The following is a 16,858-nucleotide window of genomic DNA, read 5'->3' as shown; positions in this document are numbered from 1 at the left end:
GAGAGAGGCTGGGCCCCTCTCCTGCCGGTTCCCAGCAAATGAAAGCCCACTCGTGTGGGGGTGGAGGGGCAGGCAAATGGTTATGATTAAAAGGTGCAGAAAGAGCACCCAGGTCCTAGCGGAACGGCTCAGTCCCTTTCATCCAGGCTGATTTGTGCCAAATATGTGGCTGGCGCTTCACAGTCCCCTCATCTTACCTCCCCTCACCCCAAGAAGGTAGGTGGTGTTATAAGCCCCACCTTATTCAGAAGGTCACGCAGAGAAGGGTGCTGACAAGGTCATGGTCATAACCCAGGTTCTGAAGGCCAAGCCCAGTACTCCTTCCTCAACACCACTGCATCCAGGGCGGGTGACAAGTGAAGGAAGCAAAGAAACCCAACCCCCAAACAAAATCAGTGACTTTTAAATGAGCCCCATTTCCTCCAGTGCCTGGCGTGGCCACTCGCTGACTCCTTCGGTGTCATCGACATGAGAAAGCGGTGTGCCGGGGAGATGACCGCCCGTAACCTTTGCTGTGGTGCGATGCAACGTGATAATTTCAAATAACTTATTTCTGAGGTCCAAACCAGAGGGCTTTGTTTATCGGAGTCCTACTTCCTCCCTTCCCTCTCCTATTTCCCTTTCTGACTCGGTCACTTGGGATGCCCGTCTCCGTGCGCATCTGCGTGCACTCGAGATCTGAAACCCAAGCCAGTGCCACCACCAGCTGCAGAAGCACGCCACTCGCCGTCATTTTTGGAAACCAAAAATGACTGGTCACATAACTGTGATTAGATAAAGCTTGTAATTTGTGTTTGCTGTAGTCAGCGACGTGGTATTTTGGGACAAACAGCCGCTCTATGCTACATATAGCTTGGAATTTGCGGCTTTTGTGTAACCTGCCATTGTATGATCCAGGAGGTAAAGGAGAAGAAGGGGAGAGTGGATGGATGAAGACAGAGGTCAGGAGGCCCCACTGTGCAGGCAGGTAGAGACCAGGGAACCTGTAGAGCTCAAAGGGCCCTTAGGAAATATGTTGTTGACTTGTCCTCAAGAGTGACCCGGTTAGACATTGTCAGGCTCCTGATCAGCACAATTCTCCCCTCCTAACAACTGGAGCCACTGGACTCCCAGGGAGAGGCTTGGCCCTACCCAGGCTCAAGGAGGGATTCTGATGGAGCCAGAATATATTTCAGGAAGCCCAAGTCTAGTTCTCCGGTGCTCAGCTTGTTAGCCTAGCTATAGATATTCTCTGATCAAATGCTTCAGTTCTGAAAGGCCAGACTCTTCCCTGTCCCCAGTTCTGCCTTGCCCAAGTATCAGCTGGATGAAACCTTCATTCATTCACTAAACATTGACCTTGGGCCTTCCCATGCCAGGCCAGGGAGGGCATTGGGGATACAGAAATAAGTCGGCCTGAATTCCAGTCCTCCACACAAAGGCACACTCAGTTCTGCTGTAGCTTCCTTTTCTGTTAGATTTTTATACTGAAGGTGACTTCCCCCAAACAAAGAAGGTATGACCCAAAATGATCACTCATCTCTAATCCTGACTAGGAAATAGAAATGTTGACATAGTTGGGCACCTCTATTCAATTCTGCCTTAACAGCTATCTCTTTACACCAGTTTTGGAGACACTGTTACTTTACAGATGGGAAAACTGAGGCCCAGAGTGGGGAGGCATCTTGTCTAAAGACACAGAGTGAGGTGGCGGCAGTTCCGGTGTGGAACTCACGTCAGCCTGACTCCTAATCCAGAGCTCTTTCCACTGTTCCCTCAACTTTAGGACATCCAGATGATGGCCATAAGCCAGAAATGGAAATTGTCACATTCAATCAATATTTTAAAGCGACTGTCATTTTCCTTAGGAAACACAAATACATAGCAGGTATAGACCATGCCCTTCAAGCACTTACTACTTGTGGGAGGCAGTAATATATGCATAGACAGTTGTGCTAAAATGTAGTACTTGCCAGGTGATTCCCAGAAAAGAAGCAGAGGGTGGGGTGTTGGGAGAACTTGGTAGCTGGGTAGCATGAGGTCATTGGTATCTTGGGATGACGCTCTAACCAACTGAGCCACCTGGCTAGGCACAAATGAACTGGATTTTAAACGAACAAGAAATAAATCAGGAGTAGTAATCCAGTGTCTACAGGGAGTAGGCATTTGAGGCGACTCTTGGAAGGATTTGGACAGAGAGGAGATTGAGGGCATAAGATCACTTTCCATGGGGGCAGCCAGGTGCTGGGATTGGAAGGATGGGCTGGGCAGGAATGAGAAAAGGCATTTTAGACAAAGGAGTGAGCATAAGCTCAGGCTTAGCAGTTTAAAGTTCATGGCATGTCTGGGGAAAGGCATGTTCTAGGATACTCTAGCCTGGCCGAGAAGGACTGGACCAATGAGGCAGGTGCTCCGTCACATATCTGGGTGATCAACAGAAGCACACCTGGCAACTCCTGGAATGGTTGGGTGTTGATGACTTTACACATCTCAGGCATATCTTCTGGATTCATCTCTGGGCTACATTTCTCAGGCAACCTCTAGGGTACAGTGAGTCGGTCGAAGTTTCTGCCCTTGGCTCTGTCTCGACTGAATCTTCAACTCAACCCAAGTTCTGTTTTCATGATAAGAAATATCTTAAAATGTGACAAACACACAGAGTTGTTTGGGTTATATCAGGGAGAACATCTGGATATTTGGAAACATCTGGACAGTTTGCCAAAAACACACACAAAAAACACTTTGTATCAAGTGTTTGGTATTATGGGACCAGACAAGGTCTGAGTCACCAGCGTGTCCTTTAGCGTTTGGAAAGTGTTGAGGAGAGAAGGAAATGGTCACTCAGAAGTCCCACTTCTGGGTCTGGGTCTGGTCCACTTTCAGTTTTACTATGTGTTGCAGACCTGACAAGAAGTGCCACCTGAAATGTCATAGGACCTGCATGGTTCACCTCTTATTGTTAGGTCTCTGGGGAGGGAAAAAATAGACCATCTTCCTTGTTTAAAATCCAGTTCGTTCGTTAAATCTGAAAGATATTTATTAAGACCCTTCTTAGTTTGAGGTCCTTGAGGACAGAGGGATGACCAGGGTGCAGGCCCTGCCTTGCAGGAGGTCAGAGTCTCATAACCAAGTAATCTCAACACAGAGTATTGGAGCCAATACAGGGAAGTGCAGAGGGCTGAGTGCACAGGTGGAAGTGTTACAGGCAGGGGAGAAGGGGAAAGGCTGGCAAATGATCTGGTGATGGAGTAATTTTGGTCTATTGTCTTCAGGGGTCAATAGGATTTCTCTAATAGAGAACGGGAGGAAGGCATCATAGGCCTAGGACAGTGGTCGGCAAATGGTGGCTCGTGAGCCACATGCGGCTCTTTGGCCCCTTGAGTGTGGCTCTTCCACAAAATACCACGGCCTGGGCGATTCTATTTTGAAGAAGTGGCATTAGAAGAAGTTTAAGTTTAAAAAATTTGGCTCTCAAAAGAAATTTCAATCGTTGTACTGTTGATATTTTTCTCTGTTGACTAATGAGTTTGCTGACCACTGGCCTAGGAGACAGCAAGAGCACAGGCCTGGAGACACCAGACAACTAAGAGGGTCGGGGGCAATGTGTGATGTTCAGATGGCTACTGGGTGGGGTGTAAGAGGGCCATGGTGAGAGGTAAGGTGAGAGAAGTAGACAAGGGCAATAGAACAGAAGGCACCATGTGTTACAAATCTCTGATCTTATCCCGTGGTTCATGGGAAGCCTCCAAACCTCAAAACATCCTTGCTCTTATTTCCTACAGCTGAACATACACCAAACGAGGACCTATCCATTTCACTCCCAGATATCCCACCGAGAGGGAAAAGATGTCCACCTAAGGCGTGTTCTAGGATACTCTCACCCTGATTCACAAGAGCCTTAAACCAGAAGTAATCCAATGTCCATCAATAGAAGAACTGCAATGTTTTCATATAATAGACTACTCTAGAGCAATAAAAGCGAACAAAATAATACTCTCCAGTACACAGATGAATCTCACAGGCATTATTGTTGATCAAAAGAAGCCATTTATATGTAATTTCATTTATATGAAGTCCAAGAACAGAAGACTTAATCTACAGCAACTGAAATCTGAGCAGTGGTTTGGGGGTGGGGTACTGACTGGGAGAGGCATAAGAGAGCCTTCTAGGGTGCTCTGTACCTTGATCCGGTGGTAGGTAGGTAGGTATATGCACATGTAAAAATTCAACAGGTTCTATGCCAAGATTAGTATGGTACACTTGAATTTTTTAACTCAATCTATAATAATAAAAGCATAATATGCTAATTAGACCGGACATCCTCCCGCTGTGAGGGAAGCCCGGGTCCCGGGTGCCAGAGGGAAGCCGGTGCCGCAGCCAGGGGAAGGAAGGCCTACTCTTGCATAAATTTCGTGCATTGGGCCGCTAGTAAAACATAAAACAAAACTAACAAAATTTTTAAAAGCCACTCTCAGTAGAATTTTAGAATCCAGTTGTAATAATATTAGAATCCAGTCCCTTCCCTAGGATAGACCCTCCCCTCAACCCGTAATGTATATCTTCTAAGGGAGTTTGTTACAGATAAAGTACTCCTACGCTGGGGGGGGGGGGGGGGGGGGAGGGGTGGGGACGGGAAAGGAGGGGGGAAAGGCAGTGACTTCACAGAAAGGCAGCAAAACGAAGCAAACTTTTGGTAAATTTCACTCACCGTCTTTGCCTCTTGAATGACAAACGCCATGTGTTACTGGTACACTCTTTACTCTGTTTATCTCTGTTCCAGTCCTTCTGACCTAGACGTATGAATTCAAGTCTCTCTAATCTGATAAAATAAAACAAACAAGCAAGCAAGCAAACAAAATCCCCCCTTGGCCCTGCCTTCTTACCAGCCGTCTCGCTCATCTCCCTCTTCCTCTCCTAAACTGAACTCTTGAGAGAGCATTCCAAACTCTCCTTTTTCACGTGATATTCATTCTTCAAATCAATGCGTTAGAGGCCGCAGCTTGCGCAGCCGCTCCGCTGCACGGGGCATTGGTGCTAACTTCCTGCAGCTGGAAATCTCTCTTCCCTGATTTCTGGAAGAGCCAGCTCTTCTGCTGAGCAGGACTGGTTATCGTGTCCACCTCTGTGAATGCTTGTGATGGAAAGAACAACTTGGAAGCCAACGGGGATGGAGGGGCAAGCCAGCTGGACCACCTCCCAGGCATCAATTCTTTGCGGGCCAAATTTCCTGGGAAGGGATTGAAAATATGGTGCCAGTTTATTTGGAACCTCCGTGTGCAATGCTTTACATAATTGGCAAAATGTAAATCGGTCCCTCTCTCATCCAAGCACAAAACACCTTTGAGTGGTAGTTAAAGAAGAAAGCCTCACCAGCGATTGCCTAGTTGGGCTGCGAATTTCTGTGACGTGCTCAGGCAGGTGCTGTCAGCTGAGCCTTTCAAACCCACGAGCGTGTTGATGTGGTGTGCTTTATGTTCGTGAGTCATTTTACTATCTAAATTGAAACCCTTTATTCATCCTCCTGAGAAGTGGGTCTGATTCAGAAAATCACAAAAATGGGATTTAAAAAAAAATTGATTTCAGAGAGGAAGGGAGAGAGAGAGAAACATCAACGATGAGGGAATCATTGATTGGCTGTTTCCTGCACATGCCCCAAACTGGGGATTGAGCCCGCAGCCTGGGCATGCATCCTGATTTAGGATCGAAACATGACCTCCTGGTTCATAGGTCGACGCTCAACCACTAAGCCCTGCCTGCTAGATGGATTTTTCTTTTAAAAGAGAACATTAAATCATCTCCTTTGGCCATGAAAACAAATTATCAGGAGAACCTGTTTCTGAATATAATCTGTTAAGATAGCATTTTCTCACCACCTCCATTATTATTATTATGCTTTATTTATTTTTAAATTAAATTTATTGGGGTGACATTGGCCGTCATGAACATATAGGTTTCAGGTGTGCGTTTCTATGTTACAAGATCTTTATATTGCATCGTGTTCCCACCACCCAAAGTCAAATCTTCTCCTGTCACCACATATTAGGGCCCCTTCTCTCTCACCCCTCACCACCGCCAGGAAATACATGAACTAGCATTTAGAGAATATTGTGTGAAAATGTCACAGAGTTTGGTCCTGCCAGATGGATTCCACGTGAGAGAACCCTGCAGAGAGGTTAGAAAAACCGTGTTGAGCACGAGAGGAGGAAAACAGGGACTTGCTCAGGTCGGATTAGGAGGGAAGCTGTGATTGGCAGAAAGGCCGAAGAAAATCAGGTTTCCAGAAAATAGTGTTTCTTAGCCTTGAATGCACTTTGGAATCACTTGAGCAGTCTTAAAAAGTGTGATGGCCTGGTCCCACTGTCGGATCTGAATGCAATCAGTCCCGGGTGTGGGCTGCTGTGGGGACCTTCACAAGCCCCCGCCCCGCTCTGATTCGAATGTGCAGCCAGGAGGGTTGCTGGTGTAGCGAACGGTCCAGCTGCTGGGAGCAGGCCTTTCCCTGAAGAGGATCAAGAGCGGAGGTTCTCACAGTGTGTTCCCCAGACCTCAGCATCAGCATCACCTGGGAGCTTATAAACATGTACATTCTTGGGCTCAACCCCAGACCTCCGGAAGCAGAAACTCCAGGGATGGGGAGACCCAGCGATCTGTATTTATCAGGCCCGGTGGGGACTTTGATGTAGTAAATAAAGTCTGAGAACCACTCATCTAAGAAGAGGTGGCCTTGAAGAGGGGCTGGGGAGGAAAGCCATGTAATGATGAGCAGAGAGAGGCAGGTTCCCTTCAGAGCCAAGGTCAGGAGCAAAGACTGTCCCTAAGGAGGGGAGCATCTGGGAACCAAAGGGAAGATCCAGGAAGTTCAGACGTAGGCACAGGGTGATGCCAAGCAGGGCCTCCTCCCAGCCTCAGACCAGCCATTGTCTCTGGGTCCCTATGCCTCACACTTAGCGCAGTTTTCTCAACTGAATGTCTGACAGAGGCTGTGCTTTGTGTGGGGGTCTGGCTGCTGTGGTGCTCTGAGAAACAAGGCCGGGGTTCCCCTCGCAGTGGGAGGAGCAGAACCCTGTCCCTATCCCGCAGGGTGTGCCTTCGGCATTTGTTTCACGCCAAGTGCAAGCCAGGCGGGGCCTCTCACTTTCTGGCTTGCTTTCATTTCTGCTTTCCTCTCTGACTCACTCCCAGCACAGTGGCTCTGCAGACAGTTGTCCCTTCCTTGGGGGAGTCAGAGACCAGGAATGGAAGCCTTTATGGGCAGAAGAGGGAGGGCAGACTCACAGCAGAGAAGATGCGTTATTTGGCTTCCTCGATTTAGTACCATTTAGCAAATATTTTGAGCATGTCTGCTCTGAGCTGGTTCTTGGTCCAGCCACTGGGGAAACTGAGAGAGCACACAGACCTCGTCCTGGGGGAGCTTTTGTCCAATGGAGGGGATTTCCTGGGAGAAAAAAAATGCACAGCTCAGTGTCTTCTGCCTGAAAGGTGCCATGATCAGGGTGATGCTGTAGGTTTCTATCCAGACCAAGGCATGTTTGGTAGTAAGAGTATAAGCTCCTAACACTTATGCCAGGACAGCAGGTATAAACCGGACTCTGCTTGCTTCCAGGAAGCAAGAGAGTGTGGGTGGCAGCAGGCTGGACCCTACTTGGCTCCCTGTATGGCCCATGCTCCACCCCATACCAGCTCCTGGAACCATCACCAGCCCTGTACAGAGCACCACGCCCTTCTGTGAGGACCTCAGAAATAACACCCAGGCTTCCGTCTTGGCGCCGGCCCCAGCTCTGCTTGATACTTTGCTTTGGCAATGTTGGGCAGTGTGCACGTCTGCTCAGCTACACGGGTCTCCTCTATGAAAAGGTACTCCAATGTGCACACCTTTGTTGGGTCTGGAGGGACCCTTTAAACTGGGTTGAGACACACACTGTCCTCCTCTTCAGGACCAAGTTAAAGGTCTACATGTTAATTACACTGTGCCATCTGTGAAGATGTCCTACTGCGTTTGGACATCAATTTTGCATTCAACGTTCACACACAGTGATGTGTGAACTCCATTAGAACAGATCTAACATGATCTCTCTAGCTCTAGTATATATTTCTCAAGTACTACAATGTCCCAGACACAGAACTAGGTGCCATAATACATTCAGGCTCTTTTGTCTTAAGTCTCACAATATCCTTGTGATGTAGGCGATACTAGACCCATGTTACAGACGAGGTGGAACACATTCCCCAAGTTCCATAGCTCAGAAATAGCAAGACTATTTCTGCCCTCAGATGAGGAGCAGCTTAAGACTAGGACCTAGTTCAGGGTTACAGAGAGTGAGGCTAGGTTCATGAAGAGATTTGGGGATCCAGGGCTAGGAATAAGGTCCGGCAAGCGAGGCCATTGTGCAGAGGCAGGGTCCAATCTTGTCTTTATTTGAAGTTCTGATACTTTGCTCACCATGGATTTATTTTTGTATTAATTTTGATTTGGAACGGGACTGCATTAAGATGATATTTTATCTGGATTACTGGGTTTGGGCATCCCTTAAATTTCGTGCCCGAGTTCAGTGCCTCACGTGCCTCACTTTAGTTCCTGGCTCTGGGGGACACCCTACAAGGCAAGATTTGACTTGATATACAATATGGTCACTCATTTCCTGTGGCCCCCACCCAGCCCACCACGTAGTATTTGTGGTCTGGTCCCAGGCCCTTCAGTGTTCCAGTGATTTGTACAGGCTCCCCCTCCCCTGATAGCCTGGTCAGGACCAGCCCTCCTTCCTGCCAGTCCCTGGTCTGTGCTACTGGGCACTCAGGGTGAGTTAGGGTATATGACATGTATAATGGCACCAAGGCAAGGACTTGGACTTTTCTAGCCTGTGTACACATTCCTGTCATCTTTGTAAAATGCTAAGAAAAGCTTCTAGACCATATTTCTCCTTGGTAAAGCCCTTCTTGACCTATTGCCTTCAAACGTCTACCACCTCCATCCCAGCTGGGACCCAGCATATCAATGGATGCCATAATTAATATGTGCTGAGCACTTAGTACATACCAGGCATCATCTAAGATCTGCACATGTGTTCACCAGTTAACCCTCATAACAAGCTTATCAGGTGGAGATTACAACTAGCTCCATTTTACAAATGAGAAAATTCAGGCACAGAGAGATAAGCAATCCTGGCAAGACTACAGTATGCAGCTAGTAAGTGAAGGAGCTGTGATTTGAACCTGGGCAGGCTGGCTCTAGATTTCACCCACTTCCCACTCCTGGCTCTTCCTGATGCTGGTGGGAGATGAGGAGAGCCTGGGAAACTGTCTTCTTTTCTCTGACTTGGGATGAGCTCACGTGACACTGGGCATGTGGGGGAAAACTGTAAATTCCTCTGTTATGGGCTGACTGAACTGTGTTCCCCCCAAATTTGTACCTTGAATGTGACTTTAGGAGGAGACAAGATCTTTAAAGAAATAGTTAAGTTAAAATGAGGCCATTAGGGTGGGTTCTAATCCAATATGATTGATGTCTTTATCAGAAGAGGAAGTTCAGACCCAGCCAGGAAGAAAGGGAAGACCACCAGAAGATAAGGAGAAGATGGCCATTCACCAGCCAAGGAGAGAGAGGCCTAGAACAACACACCACACTGACACCTTGATCTTGGACTTCTGGTCTCCAGAATTGTGAGAAAATAAATGTCTGTTGTTTAAGCATCGCCCCCCCCCCAACCCCCCCCCCCCCCTGCCGCCCAGTCTGTGGTACATTGTTATAGCAGCCCGAGCAAACTCATACATCCTCCAAAATACATTTCCAAGGTAAGATACAGAGACTCTGCCCATTAGCGCCCGGGAAACACCATCTGCGCTGAATGTTGCTGCCACACGGCTTGTCCCTTGGCCTCTCTCATTTGAGCTGCTGCCAATGGCCCTCCAAGGAGCAGAGTGAGGAAACAGTCATATGTGGTCACATTTCTACTTCCTGTCTTTCTGGCATGCATATTCTCTGCTCCTTTCCACCCGTATGAAAGCCTCCCTTGCCTTGGCCTGGATTAATCCCCTCCTCCTCCTGCTATCCACTCCATCCAAAGCTTTCAGTTTAATCATCTGAAAACAGCTCTGATCATGTATGTCATGGTCCTGCTCTAAAGTATTCCTTAGTTCCCCACTTCTTAAAGGGAAAAGCCTAGCTTGTCAGCTTGCCTTGATCAGCTACACATAGCACCCAGTGGGACCTGCCACTCCCCCCTTCCTATCCTCATCACTGGAATCATTGGAAACCAAAGGAAAATACCTGCTATTCCCCACATCTTCCCTCTGCTTTCCTGCCCTAGACCTTTGCTCACCCTGTCCCCTCTGCGTAGCTCGCCATTCTCTCCTTTGCATGTGTAAGTCTTACTGATTTTCCAAGCACAGCTCAAATTCTAACTCCTTGGCAAGGCCTTTGCATCCTATCAACTGTTGTCTCTCCCTTTCCTAAAATCACACTGTCTCTCTTGCCTCCTAAGTTTTTGCACCTTACATTACAGTTACTTATGCATGTGCTCCACCCTGAGCCCCTCCTACGTTTGCAGACCTCCGGGGAATTTTCTGGGAGGGAGGCAGCGTGGTGGCTTGGAAAGCAAAAGACAAGTGGACCTGGTGACCCTGTGTGTTCACTCCCCTCTCAGTCACTTGTTAACTGCAGTGCGACGGGGACTCTATGCCTGCGTGGCCAGCACATAGGAAATAATGAAGAGCAAACAGATGACTCATCTTCTCTCTCTGAGCTTTAGCTTCCTCATCAGTAAAATGGGTATGAAAAGAATAATGGTGATAATAATGCAAGCTTATGGGACAATGTTTGTGAGAAGTATTATGCAAAAAAGAAATTTTTAAGATACATATTCTTTGAGTATTCTACTAGAAAACAGACATATCTCTGTCAAGCAAACCATTCATTTCCTGTAGAGGCCTAATGCTCCATGAGGTTTTCTAATTTGGCCAATAATAAGTGCACGGTGTGTGCAGTTTCTCTGCGAGGGGCTGTCCCATGTTTCCCCATGGACTCCTCCCAGAGGCCTCAGCAGGGAGGTGCAGGCCTCCTGACTTGCCTGAGCTGGGTCCGAGCCATCAGAAAGTCACACAGCCTCAGAAAGTCACCTGGGCCAGGGAACTGAACTGGCCTGGGAGGAGGCGGACCAAGAGACTGAGCCTTGATGGGTTAACTGGACAGTGCCTCCAGCTGGGGAGTCAGAAGGATTTCCAGGATTTATTGGGACCACGATTCCCCAGCTGGGCTGGACACAATCTTGCATCTCGACCTTTGCGGGCCTGGTCAGTGACTGCAAGGATTTGGAATTTCGGGGCCTGAGCTGGCAGTGTCTCCCCGAGCCAGGAGTGGGGTAGCTCTGATGAGTAGATAATTAGGACGCTTCTTTCAGCTGGAGATAAAGTCCAGAGCCTCACTCCGGTCATTATCCTGCCAGCCCTAATAGAGCCAGATTGATGGATACAGCGCGGAGGGAATTGGGAACATTCTTGTGCACACTATATCACACTCAATAACCGCCAGTGCACAACGTGGGACTTTTATAAGCCATTACAAAATCCATCTTGAAACATCTCTGGGTGCGACAGCCAGCTGCAAAGCATCTGAAGTATCCCTGACATGTGGGCTTTGGTGGAGCTGGTGAGAATGCACGGACCCGAGAGCAATCGGGCGCCGTGCACACACAGCCAAGAGGACGCGGCCGTAAGGGAAACAGATGCTAGCGTTACAACCCACCGTACATCTTATACTGTATTTCGGCAAATGCACTAATCCCTCTTGTTAGACAAGAACAGAAACCCCCCAAATGTTTTCCATATGTCCCATTGTCTTCCTGGCCCTTTAATTCTATCGCAAAAGCCCCCAACTTAGCAACCTTCATATTAATGCTAAACATATTACATCAGTTCTAACACTGATATGTTTAATATGAATACAATTAAAGTTGCTTCAACATAATCCTGGTAAGATAAACAGCCATTGCTATTATTATAAACATCCCTGCAAGGTCTCTTGTAAAATATTATCAATACTAATAGAAGCCCCCCCCCCCCCCACCCCGTCCCCTACCCAGATACTCGAACCAAACAGTACCACTGCCTCCCTACTAATAACAAATCTGTCCAGTGATTTAAACATCGGTGCATCCAATGTAAACACCGTCCCAGCTAATGTAAAACAGCTACCCGGCCCGGCAAACCTTCCACCAGAACGTTACTGAACAGAAAGAGCAGTTTCCTCGGCAAGAATGCATTACAGCCTCCTGGTGACATTTGCAATAGATTATTTAAGCCCATAAAGAAATGAAAATTGCAGGCCCATTTTGAGCCAGCAGTGATGAAATTGGAGAGCACCGGCTAAGTACAGTGTGGCACAGGCCGGCTCCTGCCCAGGGCTGCAGGCCCAGCGTGGGTGGAAATGCATCCTCCTTGTGTGTCTCTCTCTGTGCATACGTGGCCACGGACACAGCACAGCCTGTTGGTCTCGTTTCCTATCCATGGTCTCCCCATGCGTGCAGGCACGAAGCTGAAGATGGGCCTTGTCGGTGCTAAGGTGCTCACGAGGGCCGGGGTTGGCTGGGCGTGAGCGCCGAGGTGCCTTTCTCCCTCTAACGGCCTGGCCAGGCCAGGGGGATGCGGAGCACAGCGCTGCGGTTTCGGCCCCAGGCAGTGGAGCTTTTCTTCTTTGTGGATTACAGGGAAGGCCAGGGCTCAGGGAGGAGACCTAGCTCCATGTCCAGAGCCAGAGCAGGACTCTGTGGTCCTCATCTGATTCTTATCTGACCTCTAAAATAAGCAGACAGATCCCCGCCTGACAAGCCCTGGTCATGTTCATGACAAACCCTGTTCATTCTTGCCTGTTTCCTTCTTTCTATCCTTTTCCATGATTTATTGGTTCGTGACCTCTTCTCTGTATCTTGAATTTTTGGAAATTCTTGGGTGTGATTCCATAGTTGCTCTTTCCTTCTTTTCTTTTTCTTTGATAATCCTCACCTGGGGATATTTTTTTCAATTGATTTTTTGAGAGAGTGAGAGGGAGGGAGGGGGAAGAGAGAGAGAGGGAGAAAGGAAGAGAGAGAGAGGGAGAAAGGAAGAGAGAGAGAGAGGGAGAAAGGAAGAGAGAGAGAGAGAGAGATGTTGAGGTGAGAGAGACACATCGATTGGTTGCCTCTTGCATGTGCCTCAACCAGGGCCAGGGATCAAACCTGCAACCCAGGCAGGTGCCCTTGACCGGGAATTGAATCCTAGACCCTTTGGTTTGAGGGCCGATGCTCTAACCACTGAGTTACCAGCAGGGCACTCTTGCTTTTTTTTTAATCTGTCAGCCCACTCCTGCAAAATGCCCCAGCTCATCGAGCTCCGGCTTTGGGGGCTTCTGAAGGGCGATCCTAAAACGAAGCAGCTCAAAACTTGACCTCTCACCTGACTGCAGCAAGTCTCGCTGCTACGCTGTGAGCCAGTGGGCCCGACGCCCCAGGGTCTCTCAGGGGTCTCCCTGGGAAACCTCCAAAAGGGAGTCATGCCTTTGGGGCTGGGCTCTGTGACTTCGACTCCAATGTCCTCAGAAGGATAAGGTTCCTTTGTAATTCGGAGAAAAGAAAACAAAATTGTCTAATTATTTCTCCCCTAAATATTTCAATTAAAACTAAGCACCTTTCCCTTAAATAATTTTTATGAAAAAATGTAGGTATTCTACTCTACAGGGGACAGAGCTTGTCCATTATCGAGGAATTCTCATTTTCTTGGTGTGACTGTGAGAACAAACATCTGTTATGTGTCCTCAAAACCATCACGTGCTCCGTATTCACCTGGCACTTAGAGTTGGTTCAGGGTTTCCAACCTTGTACAATTGACTTTTGGGGTTAGGTAATTCCGTGTCGTGGGGGGCTGTTCTGTGTGTTGTAGGATGCCATTAGATGCCAGTAGCAAACCCATGGATGTGACAATCAAAAATTTCTCCAGACATGGCCAGTGTCTCCTGAGGAGGCAAAGTAAACCTCCCCATCCTCTTCTCTCTCTCTCTCTCTCTCTCTCTCTCTCTCTCTCTCTCTCACACACACACACACACACACACACACACACACACACACACACACACTGACACATTGAGAACCACTGAGTCAGAGCAGGAGTCAGTGGGATGAATCAAGGCCTCTAACAAATGAATGCAGACAAACTCAGAGGCAAATTCTCGTTTCCTCACTGACTGCCTGTGTGGTCTTCTTAGGCAAGGCACTTAATCCATCTGAGCCTCAGTTTCCTCCTGTCTACAGAGGGATGGATGCCATCCACGTCCCAGGGGTGTGGGAAACCACCTCGGTCTTATATATGTAAATCCATGGCAGCTGTGCTTCCCTTGCGCCTTGAACCGAGCCGCTCCTCCTTGAATGAGCCTTGGAGGCCGGAGCATGGACAGGGTGTTCCCAGTTCCCTAGAGTCTGAAAGATGGAGAGCGGGAATTCCATTCTAGCTAAACATCATATTATTAATGCCGGGCAACTCTTTCCTAATAAAACCCCAAACCATGTAAACACTAGTATAGTTTTCAATTTGTACTCAGGTTAGATGCCAGGAGTGTTGGGTTCCATTTTATTTTCTTTTTTAAGTGAAATCTTTACAGTGGATCTGAAAGCGAGCTATTTTCTGCCTCTCTGGAGACTTGTAAGTCTTGGAAAGCGAGTTTCCCTGGAATGTTTCAGCTTCAATCAGGGTGGATGGAAAAAAAAAAAAAAGAAAAGGCTGGTTAAGTCACATGATAGGATTTCTGGACCCAGATCCATTGACTCATTTAGGAAGTGCCTATGGAGGGAACTATGCACAGGAAGGGGGCTGTGTGTCATTCTAAAAGCGACTTGATGTCCCTGGAAAAGCAGGTGGGTGTCCCTATTCGCACTCTTTCGAGTGTTCTGTCTTAAGGCTCACACACTGCAAATGTTGCATCTTCAACGTCACCCCATGGGGAAAAATCTTCCTACTGGGGAGGGAGCACAATTCTCAGGTCCCCACATCCTCATGTCTGGGAGGTGCAGGATTCACATCATTGCTGCTGCTCTTGGGGCCAAGAGCAAAGGCCCCACATCCATCGAGCATCTCCTGTTGGACTTGGCATCCGAGGAAGGGTGGGTACACTTTCTTACCTGAGGGGCCCACAGCCTGGCAGGGACCCCGAGAGGATGAACCTTGAGGGAGAACAGACCCCAGGGGCCCTCAGACTGTCCTTCCTCTTTCCTACGACAAGGAATTGGGTCTCAGGGGCTGCCTAGAATGGAGAAGTAGTTCTCATTCCTGAAGCTCTGGGGACAGCTGAGCTTTGAGCTCCCCTGAGAGCCCAGGGACCAAGGCACAGGGGTTCCTGTCACAGGGAACCTGAGACCAAACCCTGTGTGCTGCTAGTGTGTTTGTAAATGGTGGGATGCTGAAAGGGCTTGGGAGGGAGGGTGGTGAGCTGACCTGTGGGGGTAGCTGACCCGTGGGGGTGGCACTGGCAGGCAGGGCAGTCCTGGGGGAACAGGCCGCTTCCTGTCCAGGGCTGGTCTCCTGGAATGTGACGAAGTGCCCAGCAGGGCCTCAGCCACCTCTGTGAGCTCGCCTCCCATCCATTCTCAAGGCCATTGGTGATCAATTTACAGACATCCCTTGAGCATTATGATGTGTCTGGGCTGCCTTCTCTTCTCATGCAGCCTACAATTCCTCTCATTCCAATGACCACTCCAATTCACTTCTGCAGTGGACTCCATCTCTATGTTCAGCCCAGACCTCTGGGTGGAGCGCAGGCTGGTATATCCACCAACCTCCCGGAAATCTCTGCTTGGAAGCCCCTTGGGCACCTTTGCCTCCATGGGGAAGCCTCCTCTGAGCCCCCAGCAGAGATGGGGCTCATCCACTTGCCATCATACCAGGCACTGCGCTTCTAGCATCCACCAGCTTGTCCTAGGATTTGTCTATTTGTGCATACCTCCATGTGACTGTGCACCCAGGATGCAGGTGCCACGTCTGACTTATTTCTGCCTCCTCGAGGCTTGGCCAAGTAGGTGCTCAGTGAATGCTTCTGAGACAATGAATCTTCATGGACTGGGGCTCTGGAAAGAAGACACGGGAGGGATCTTATACTTGCCAGTGGGTACCTGCCAATGTATGAGCGCAAGGGAATTTGTGAAGGCTGTCACATGTGAACACTTTTCTGTGACAAGGGGGCTCTCAAAATGTGGCCGGCATCCCCTCCCTCCACCCACTCCTTTCTAAGTGCCACAGGGGCAGACAGGCCCATGGCAGACGCCTTGCCAAGGAGGCAGGGGGCCCAGGGCAGGACAGGGCCTCTCACGTTCATTACTGCTTAGCCACCTCTGCCCTTTCTCTCAGGACCAATGAGAACGAGGAGACAGAGGGGGTTGTGGGCATCAGTGCTGTTGGAGAAGACCATCTTGCGGCCTTGATATGGTGACTAAGAAAGGATGTTGAAGCAACAGGAAGGAATCATGAATGAAAACACATAGACCTAAGCCAAGAGGAACAGCCCGACCTTGCCCCACCACAGGACAGGGTAAGTTGACTGATGCTCTAGGATTCCCAAGAGAACAGTTGGGATTTGCCAGGAAGTGGGAGTGAGGAGCCTGCAACTCCTGATTGTTGTGCTGGACCCAGAGTCAGAACCCACTTAGGGGCGAGAGAGGAGGTCTCTCAAACCAGGCTTTAGCAGAACCCCCAGAGAAATGATTGCAGACTCAGTGCTTCCACTTAAGAATTTCAACCTCGGAGGCCAGGAATCAGCCTGCAAAGCAGAATTTTGCAGGGAGGTGGCTCTCCTGGGCTTGCTCGCCTCAGCGCCATGCCCTGGTGTGCAACTGCCAGGAGGGCAATGCCGATTGGTAACAATGCTTAG

The sequence above is a fragment of the Cnephaeus nilssonii genome (genome assembly GCF_951640355.1).
Source record: "Cnephaeus nilssonii genome assembly, chromosome: 14".
NCBI classification, from domain to species: domain Eukaryota; kingdom Metazoa; phylum Chordata; class Mammalia; order Chiroptera; family Vespertilionidae; genus Cnephaeus; species Cnephaeus nilssonii.
Note: the sequence above shows the minus strand (reverse complement) of the source record.